Source organism: Vulpes lagopus, chromosome X (genome assembly GCF_018345385.1).
Source record: "Vulpes lagopus strain Blue_001 chromosome X, ASM1834538v1, whole genome shotgun sequence".
Lineage (NCBI taxonomy): Eukaryota > Metazoa > Chordata > Mammalia > Carnivora > Canidae > Vulpes > Vulpes lagopus.
This window is the reverse complement of record NC_054848.1, coordinates 83,826,038-83,836,458: the sequence shown is the minus strand read 5'-3', so window position 1 is coordinate 83,836,458 and position 10,421 is coordinate 83,826,038.

The following is a 10,421-nucleotide window of genomic DNA, read 5'->3' as shown; positions in this document are numbered from 1 at the left end:
CCCGTGGGTCGGCTCTAGTACTAGACACCTCACTCTCTCCCCAGAGGGTACTGCAGCAATGGAGTCACTTGTGGCTTCAGCACTACCTGGAGGAGTGAAAACAACCTGTGGTTTTTCTCCTGAGAAGTACGTGGTGCTTTGCCCCACCAATAAGTTCCTTCTCACCACCACCAGAAGAAGCAAGAGAGATACCATTTCATGATGTACACAGGGTGATATCCAAAGTAGTTAGTTTCTGGCCCAGCGTGGGCAGCTTGCCACGTGGAGAAGATGCCAGAAGACCCACAAGTGCTGGGCACTGAAAGCTTTCTGCTGTCCCAGCCATTAACCCTCTAGCTGTGAATTGTGTGGAGAGCCCCAGGGTCCCAGGGGAGGGGCAGGAGGTCTAGAGATTGCAGTTGACCCTTGAGGGATCCATGATCTAATGGTGGTACAACTGTACTGGAGCCAACTGCTAACTGTTAGCCTGAGTGTACTCAGGGAGGGCCTTTAGGCCTGTGGCTGACAGAGGGTACCAGCCAGAGCTGGGCCCAGCCCTCTTGAAGCTCATGTGTTAGAAAGTTGTGCCCATGCCAGGGTTCTAAGACAGCTGGGCAGAAGCGTGAAACCCCAATCTGGGAGCAAGTGAGCAGTTGACAGCAATGCATTCATTGTTCCCAAGTCTGAGAAGGCTCCTTGCGGCCACTACCTTGGCCTTTAAAGGCTTCAACTGGGGACACCTGGGTGGCTCAATGTTGAGTGTCCACCTTTGGCTCAGATTGTGATCCTGGGGTCCTGGGTTAGAGTCCCACATTGGGCTCCCTGCAGGGCACCTGCTTCTCCCTCTGCCTATGTCTCTGCCTCTCTCTCTGTGTCTTTCATAAATAAAAAAATAAAGTCTTAAACCAAAAACAAAACAAAGGCTTCAACTGACGAAAGAGTCAGGAGCCTTTAGACACTGTGCTCTAGTTTTGAGATGACCTATCTGCAAGGGATTGATCTAGCATTGTTCTGAAGAGAAGCTAAAGGAAAAGATGCTTGCTCTGTAGACACCTATATATATATACATATATATATATGATATATATGTTATGATATATATCTTATATATACTCCGATGAATTTGCCAGGTAGTCACTCTCTTTCTTATCTCCTGTGGTGAGGTGTTCCAGGAAGCTGCAGGAGCACTGGATCTCAAAGTGACTCTGCAAAAGCATATTGAGCCCATGGTTTTTGAAAAAAGTCGAACTTGTCAAATGGGCTGCCTGGAGATGATAATTAAATTAAATTAAATTAATCCCAAGAACTACTATTATAGGATTGGCTGATTACATAGGTAGCTAAGACCCACTAACTACCATTTTCCTTGCTGGACTAAAAAAAAAAAAAACCACGGCAGTTTTTGTTATGTACGAAGAAGTAGTGAGAGCGGCACAGCCCTGTCCACAGAAGGAGCTCCTCTTTACGTGTAGTGTAAATCGAAGGCTAGGACAGAGGCCCCGAGTGTGCTCTGGCCTGATGGCCTCCCCCCTGAAAGCACCTTGCTGTGCTGTGCCACAATTAATCAAGCTTTCTAGGTTTTAGTTAATTTCAGGACCCCAATAAATTGGTTTGTACTGGCATTAGTCCAGCCCTGCTAATTTCACAGCCGTATGCTCGGAAACGTGTTGCAAGTTTGCACAGGACTTAGCAAGCAGGAAGCCGGAGCAAAAAGCATAAAAGAAACTCTTGTTTGGCTTAAGTTCCATTAATATTGGGGAAAGCTGCACTCTAAGTGACAGAAAACATGGTTGAACACATGGACTTTGTAGCTGGGAGTGGGTTTCTCTGTGTTCTTTATATCCTCCCCAACCCGTCGTGGATTTGAAAACATTAAAATTAAATAAACCCAAACCTTCGCTTGACATTTCTCTTTGTCTGATTGTTCTCAAGTTTTTGTCTCTGATTTCACAAGAGTTCCTTGAGGAATAATCACTGGAGCCCATAATCTAGTAAAAGGTTCATTTGGGTTTAGGCTTTTTATTTTTAAAGATATGATTCTTGGAGATTTTTTTTTCTGATTACAGGCGGCTTTTATGACTGAGAAGTTACCAGGGAAATTCAAAAGCAGCGAGAGCAGGGGTCCCTAAAGGAGAACAGACATTTGGGGCCCCATGTGTGAATTAGCTGCTATGGAGCATAACCCCAACTACCAAGTCTTTCAGGCTTTCAAGAGGCTCAACGATATCTCTGGCATTGCTGACATTGGGTTCTAGAATGTCCTGCTGCCAGAGAAAAAAACACAGGTTGGAAGGGGCCAATAGGCTGAGTGGATAGGCACCTGGAATATGATTTGACCGGGACTGCTTGAACTTGAAGGAATCTGAGATCAGTTCTACTCTTCCATTTTACAGATGGGAAAACTGAGGCCCACAGGAGGCTGGGATACCACCCATCCAAGGCAGAGACAGGACTAGAGCCAAGAGTCCTAGTTCTCAGTTCAAGGATCAGTCCAGGTTCTGCTGCTGCTTCCCTTGTGTCAAGAACATTGTATTTTCTCCCCTATGAAAAGGGGGGAAAAGACATGGACACTTGGTTATTAGGCCAACGTGAGAGTGGCTGTTTAGATTTTCAGATTGTCTTGGCAAAGCTCTCTGGACGTGCCTATTCCTTGCTAGGTTTTAAAATCATCTAAACACAGAGAACACTGGAGATGAGTGTTCGACACTGTCTACATGATGCCTAAACAGACAGTTGATTCAGTTAAAAAATATTATTCAAGTTACTGGTTTGGCAAATACAATCAACTGGTGGACTGAATCTTTTACTTTTTAACTCCTTGAAAGGCAATATGGGGTAGCAGAAAAAGCCCTTGACTGGCTGTCAGAAAACCTGGCTTCCAGACCGAAGAGAGCCACTTACTCGACAACCCGCCCGCCCCTCACCCCAGTCCCGGGCCTCAGTTTCTCCCTTTGTAAATTAATTGGATTTGGACTAAGTTCTCTCTAAGATGCCTTAGAATTTTTGTCTTCGAGGGGCCTTTATCTTTTTAAAAATATTTTGTTTATTTATTCATGAGAGATGCAGAGAGGGAGGCAGAGACATAGGCAGAAAGAGAAGCAGGTTCCCGGCAGGGAGCCTGATGCAGGACTCGATCCCGGCACCCCAGGATCACGACTTGAGCCAAAGACAAATGCTGAACCACTGAGCCACCCAGTCATCCCTCGAGGGTCCCATCGTATACAGACTTGGTTATTTTCCAGTATGGTATGGGAAAGGATGATGTCCCTGCCTGTGGTCTTTGCCATCTGTGTGAGGTCAGCAACCCTGTTTCCAGCATGAGCAGAGTTTTCTGGATGTAATTCACAGCCTATTTCCATTTCACTCCCAATATGGCTTCTAAATAAGCAGCTTACTGCTATCCCTGGTCCTCTCCCTTAGTGTCCTTCTAAAGAGAAAGGGGTCCAGGTATTCGGTTGACAGGAAGGAGTCAGCAGTACTGTCAAGAGGGCGTGTACTTTGTCATCTGAACTCATCAGACTAGAGCCAGCCCTTTGTCAGCCCACACTTCCTTCTCAGGTCACCCAGGACCAAACGCCTGTGGGATTTTTAAAAAGAGATGGCGAACAACGAAGTAGTGTTGACTTAATGATGGGTTCCATGTCAGGTGCTGAAGCCGACCCTTTCTGGTTGATTTCTGATGCTCAGCCTATGAACAAGATCTCCTGGCTTATGCCCCTGACCCTCCCCATTTACTTGCTGAAGGTTTTCTGAGTGGATTCAAGCCCATGGTGTTCTGGCGCCAGCTCCCACCAACTTGTGAGAGGCAATTTTGCACATCTCTTACTGATTCCACGTTAAGTGACAACCATTAGGAGGTTGAAATTGGCCATGTTAGGAATATTTACATAACAGAAATTGGAAATTGCTACAAATCTGGATTCCCCCCACAAAGAGTCAATTGTTAGACAGTTATCACTATATGGCATGGTTCAAACTCAAATGCTTCCAGGAACCAGAAAGGTCACTTGAATGACTACAGCAGGCCTTCTGGTAATGAGGGGAACACAGTCAGGAGTGATGGGGACTATGACAATTGGTGACCACTCATGCTGTGTAAAAGCAGCAGCCAACTTCTGGCCTATGTTACTGGGCAGAGATGTCAGCCACACCTTGCCATCAATTCCAATTTTTATAAGAGGAACCAGAAATCAAGGGTTTTTTTTTTTTGTGACATCTCTAAATGACAAAAATTAAAGATAGTTTGGAACCAATTCAAATTTCGAATAAAAAAAAATCCCTGTTTGATCCAGGCAAAACCTGCGGGCTGGCTCTCCTCGACCTTTGGGTTAACAGCTTGCCATTTTGGCTTTTGGGACCCTCTGTTTCTTGCTCTTATTCCCTGGGTTACAGCTCTGATGCTGAGTGGTCGGTGTCACAGCGTAATAGAAAACAAACTTTCTTCCGCTCCTCGTGAACTGAAAGAATAAGAGAATTTTGGAGCCAAGAATATCCAGGTGGCTTCTTAGGATTCTACTCAGGCCCATGTCCTGTTTTCTAGTTTATGTGCCATGAAGCTGGATAAAAGGATGTGAGGCCCAAATCTGCACCTAACATTTTGATATTTTCCCGGCACCAGGAAAATACCTGGTGCTTGTGTGCGAGGAGAGCGTGACTTCCATCTTGGCATCAGCTTCTCTACTGTTGCACTTGAAGGCATGTTGGCACTCTACTCTCCAACTCACTCCCTGCTTAGAATAGGGTGGGAAATTGGGCTAATTATTGGTTTTCTCTTCCTGTTTTTTTTATCCCTACTCTCTTCTAAAGACAGGCAAACTGAAGCTTGAGTAGCTAATAAAGGACGTTCCTGAATGTGGAGTAACTTCTCACATTTGGACTAAGTAGATGGGAGTAGGGAGGGAAAAGTAAGGATGGAAACAACTAATGAGCACCTACTGTATGTCAGGCATCATGCCAGGCACTCCACATGCATCAGGATACTGAATCTCCACAGAAACATTGTTGTCCTCCCCTTTACATATAAAGAAACAGACTCAGAAAAGGTATATGGTTTGGTGGGATTCACATTCAGGTATGCTTGATTCTAAAGCTTTAGTTCTTTTGAGGATATCATGCCACCTCCCCGAGGAGAGCTAGATGCTGTGCTCAAGACAATGAGATAGTTACTTCTGTTAGTTCCCCTGAAAAATACTAGTGGATAGCTCTGCTACTTTGCTTGAGTAAAGACAGATACTCTGGGATGCACCCTGGTGGTTCTAGGAAATTGTGGGAACCTGGGGGGTCCTATAATAAGCTATATCTCAACCAAGGCGATCTAAAGCAATTAAATGCTCTATAGCGATAGAGCTTCTAGAAAGGCAGTTTCTATTCCACCATATGGCATTTTTCTATGTACAGTATAATGCTTGGACACATTATATCTTGTTTGTTTTAATGACATCCCTGGTTAACAAGTTTTACACGCCTTTGTAAGACTACTCAGAAATGCAGTTAAACTATGTGAAACCAATCTCTGATCAGAAGTGGGTGTATGTTATGCTCTGTCCATTTGGCTCATTCATGGTAATTGTGAGCACCCTACAATTTTGGATGAAGGGATGCACCTCCTTTCAGTTTTTGTATATTTACTACAATCCTGCACACTATGATGAACTTAACCTTGAGTTGTTTTTTTTTTTTATTTTTTTTTTTATTTTTTATTTTTTTAAATTAACTTTTATTGGTGTTTAATTTACCAACATACAGAAAAACACCCAGTGCTCATCCCGTCAAGTGTCCACCTCAGTGCCCGTCACCCATTCCCCTCCAACACCCCCCCTCCTCCCCTTCCACCACCCCTAGTTCGTTTCCCCGAGTTAGGAGTCTTTATGTTCTGTCTCCCTTCCTGATATTTCCCAACATTTCTTTTCCCTTCCTTTATATTCTCTTTCACTATTATTCATATTCCCCAAATGAATGAGAACATACACTGTTTGTCCTTCTCCGATTGACTTATTTCACTCAGCATAATACCCTCCAGTTCCATCCACGTTGAAGCAAATGGTGGGTATTTGTCGTTTCTAATTGCTGAGTAATATTCCATTGTATACATAAACCACATCTTCTTTATCCATTCATCTTTCGATGGACACCGAGGCTCCTTCCACAGTTTGGCTATTGTGGCCATTGCTGATAGAAACATCGGGGTGCAGGTGTCCCGACGTTTCATTGCATCTGAATCTTTGGGGTAAATCCCCAACAGTGCAATTGCTGGGTCGTAGGGCAGGTCTATTTTTAACTCTTTGAGGAACCTCCACACAGTTTTCCAGAGTGGCTGCACCAGTTCACATTCCACCAACAGTGTAAGAGGGTTCCCTTTTCTCCGCATCCTCTCCAACATTTGTTGTTTCCTGCCTTGTTAATTTTCCCCATTCTCACTGGTGTGAGGTGGTATCTCATTGTGGTTTTGATTTGTATTTCCCTGATGGCAAGTGATGCAGAGCATTTTCTCATGTGCATGTTGGCCATGTCCATGTCTTCCTCTGTGAGATTTCTCTTCATGTCTTTTGCCCATTTCATGATTGGATTGTTTGTTTCTTTGGTGTTGAGTTTAATAAGTTCTTTATAGATTTTGGAACTAGCCCTTTATCTGATATGTCATTTGCAAATATCTTCTCCCATTCTGTAGGTTGTCTTTTAGTTTTGTTGACTGTATCCTTTGCTGTGCAAAAGCTTCTTATCTTGATGAAGTCCCAATAGTTCATTTTTGCTTTTGTTTCTTTTGCCTTCGTGGATGTATCTTGCAAGAAGTTACTGTGGCCAAGTTCAAAAAGGGTGTTGCCTGTGTTCTCCTCTAGGATTTTGATGGAATCTTGTCTCACATTTAGATCTCTGATCCATTTTGAGTTTATCTTTGTGTATGGTGAAAGAGAGTGGTCCAGTTTCATTCTTCTGCATGTGGATGTCCAATTTTCCCAGCACCATTTATTGAAGAGACTGTCTTTCTTCCAATGGATAGTTTTCCTCCTTTATCGAATATTAGATGGCCGTACATTTCAGGGTCCACTTCTGGGTTCTCTATTCTGTTCCATTGATCTATGTGTCTGTTTTTGTGCCAGTACCACACTGTCTTGATGACCACAGCTTTGTAATACAACCTGAAATCTGGCATTGTGATGCCCCCAGCTAAGGTTTTCTTTTTTAAAATTCCCCTGGCTATTCGGGGTCTTTTCTGATTCCACACAAATCTTAAAATAATTTGTTCTAACTCTCTGAAGAAAGTCCATGGTATTTTGATAGGGATTGCATTAAACGTATAAATTGCCCTGGGTAACATTGACATTTTTACAATATTAATTCTGCCAATCCATGAGCATGGAATATTTTTCCATCTCTTTGTGTCTTCCTCAATTTCTTTCAGAAGTGTTCTATAGTTTTTAGGGTATAGATCTTTTACCTCTTTGGTTAGGTTTATTCCTAGGTATCTTATGCTTTTGGGTGCAATTGTAAATGGGATTGACTCCTTAATTTCTCTTTCTTCAGTCTCATTGTTAGTGTATAGAAATGCCATTGATTTCTGGGCATTGATTTTGTATCCTGCCACGCTACCAAATTGCTGTATGAGTTCTAGCAATCTGGGGGTGGAGGCTTTTGGGTTTTCTATGTAGAGTATCATGTCATCGGCGAAGAGGGAGAGTTTGACTTCTTCTTTGCCAATTTGAATGCCTTTAATGTCTTTTTGTTGTCTGATTGCTGAGGCAAGGACTTCCAGAACTATGTTGAACAGCAGTGGTGAGAGTGGACATCCCTGTCTTGTTCCTGATCTTAGGGGAAAGGCTCCCAGTGCTTCCCCATTGAGAATGATATTTGCTGTGGGCTTTTCGTAGATGGCTTTTAAGATGTCGAGGAAAGTTCCCTCTATCCCAACACTCTGAAGGGTTTTGATCAGGAATGGATGCTGTATTTTGTCAAATGCTTTCTCTGCATCTAATGAGAGTATCATATGGTTCTTAACCTTGAGTTTTAAAATAAATATATTCCATGAAATTTTCAATAAGCCAAATCTTGCCTTTTTGATGGCCTTTATGATTAAACCTGGAAGTGTGCTCCTTGAGAGTGTTTCACTTCAAATTCTTCCACAAAAATCTTTAAATCACTTAAAATGAAAATAATTTCTATAAAAACTCTGTCAGACATAGTACAAAGCACAAACAAAAAAAAATACCTTGGGTTCTTTTTGTTGGATACAAGCACAAGTGGAAAATGACAGCTTGACTAAAAAGAATATACCAAACCAAAGCAACATAACTGCTTCTATTAACTCAGTTTCTGAGATTCTATAAGCTACTCTCTCTGTTTGCTTCCATAGTTTTCATAGAGTTCTAGGAAACAGAATTGTTTTTACTGGTGCTATCAGTCAGGATTGGCCAAGTTATGCTGCAAAAATAAGCAACCTCCAAATCCCAGAAGCTTAATTCATAAAGTTCCATTTATTACTCACTTCAGATAGCTAAAATGAGTCTGCTGCAGGCTGTATTCATCTTTGTCACTCAGAAACCCAGGCTTTAAACACATGTATTCAGGATTCCTATGGTGGTGGGAAGGGAATGGGGCAAATCATGCAGTGGTTCTTAAACCTGCCACCCAGAAGTGACACATCACTTTTGTTAAGATTTCAACAGCCAGGGATGCCGGGTGGCTCAGCGGTTGAGCGCCTGCCTCTGGCCCAGGGCGTGATCCTGGGGTTCTGGGATCGAGTCCCACATCAGGCTCCCTGCAGGGAGTCTGCTTCACCCTCTGCCTGTGTCTCTGCCTCTCTCTCTGTGTCTCTCATGAATAAATGAATAAAATATTTAAAAAAAGATTTCAATGGCCAATGCAAATCAGATGGCCATTCTCAACCCCAAATAGGGAAGGTGGGGGGGTAAATTTCGACCACGAACCTGAAAGGAGAAAAGCTGGAACTCTCAGAAGAACCACACCAATGATCATGAATTCTGTATTCTAGCACTTTTTAGGAATGACAGGCGGGAAGAAAATATAATAAAGAGACAAAAATTTGGTAACAAACAAGAATACATGCAAGTAATAAAGAGGCTCATATTAAAATATAACTGAAAGGCCCTAAAAAGGCTTATAGAGTGAATTGTCAACTTTTAAATATTGAATCGAGGATCTGATTAATACATAGTCAAAGTCGGTCTGTTTTCCTGTATAAAGAAGCAAACCTATACCATAGTACACTCCTCATCAGTCTTTATGGGTCCTGCCATTTTTTTGGAAAAGTAATCAAATAACCTGAGTTTTCCAAGTTCAGATAAGACCAGAAGCATTTGAAAGGCTGAAATTTATATTATCAGAACATTGTTCAGTAGGCTTCATTCTGAATACCTCTACTTTCACATTCATTTCTGCCATTTGTGACAACACAGAAAGACCTTGAGTGTACTAAGATAAGTGAAATAAGTCAGATAGAGAAAGACAAATACTCTATGATCTTACTTCTATGTGGAATCTTAAAAAAAAAAAATCCAAACTCAGAAACAGGGAGTAGAATGGTGGTTGACAGGGATGGAGGGGTGGGAGAAACGGGGAGATGTTGGCTAAAGGGTACAAACTTCCAGTTATAAGATGAACAAGTTATGGACGTGTATTGTACAGCATGGTGACTAGTTAACAAAATTGTACGGTATACTTGAAAATTGCTAAAAGAGCAGCTCTTAAATGTTCTTACCACATACCCAAATTGTAATTACATGAGGGGATGGATGTGTCAACTAACATTATGATAATCATTTCAAAATATATAAGTATAGCAAATTATCATGTTGCCTGCCTTAAACTTATACGGTGTTATATGTCAATTATATCTCAATAAAGCTGGAAAAAATAAGATGAGTATGAGTTCTGCAATACACAGTATTGTGACACATGACAGTCAATTGGATCAATATATACTAGCAGCAAATACTGGAAACCAAAATCCAAAACACTATAATATTATGTTGTACACCTGAAAATAACGTGACATTGTGTGTCCCCTATACATAAATCAATAAATTTTTTAAAACCACAATAACATTTGCAATTGCTCCAAAGAAAATGAAATATGTAGGTGTGAACCTAACAAAACATGTACAGGATCTATATGCTGGAAACTGCAAGCACTGATGAATGAAATCAAGGAAGACCTAAGAAATGGAGAGACATACTCTGTTCAGGGACTGGAAAGATCAAACACATGAAAAGTTGTTAATTCTCCCCAAGTTCATTTATAAGTATAATGCAATTTTGATCCAAATACAGTCATGTTTTTTATAGACACAGATAAGCTTATTCTAAAATTTATACAGCAAGGTATGGGACCCAGAATAGCTAAAACAATCTTCACAAAAAATAAAATGGGACAAATCACTCTACCTGATATTAAAGCCTCTATGTGACTACGATAATTAAGACCATGT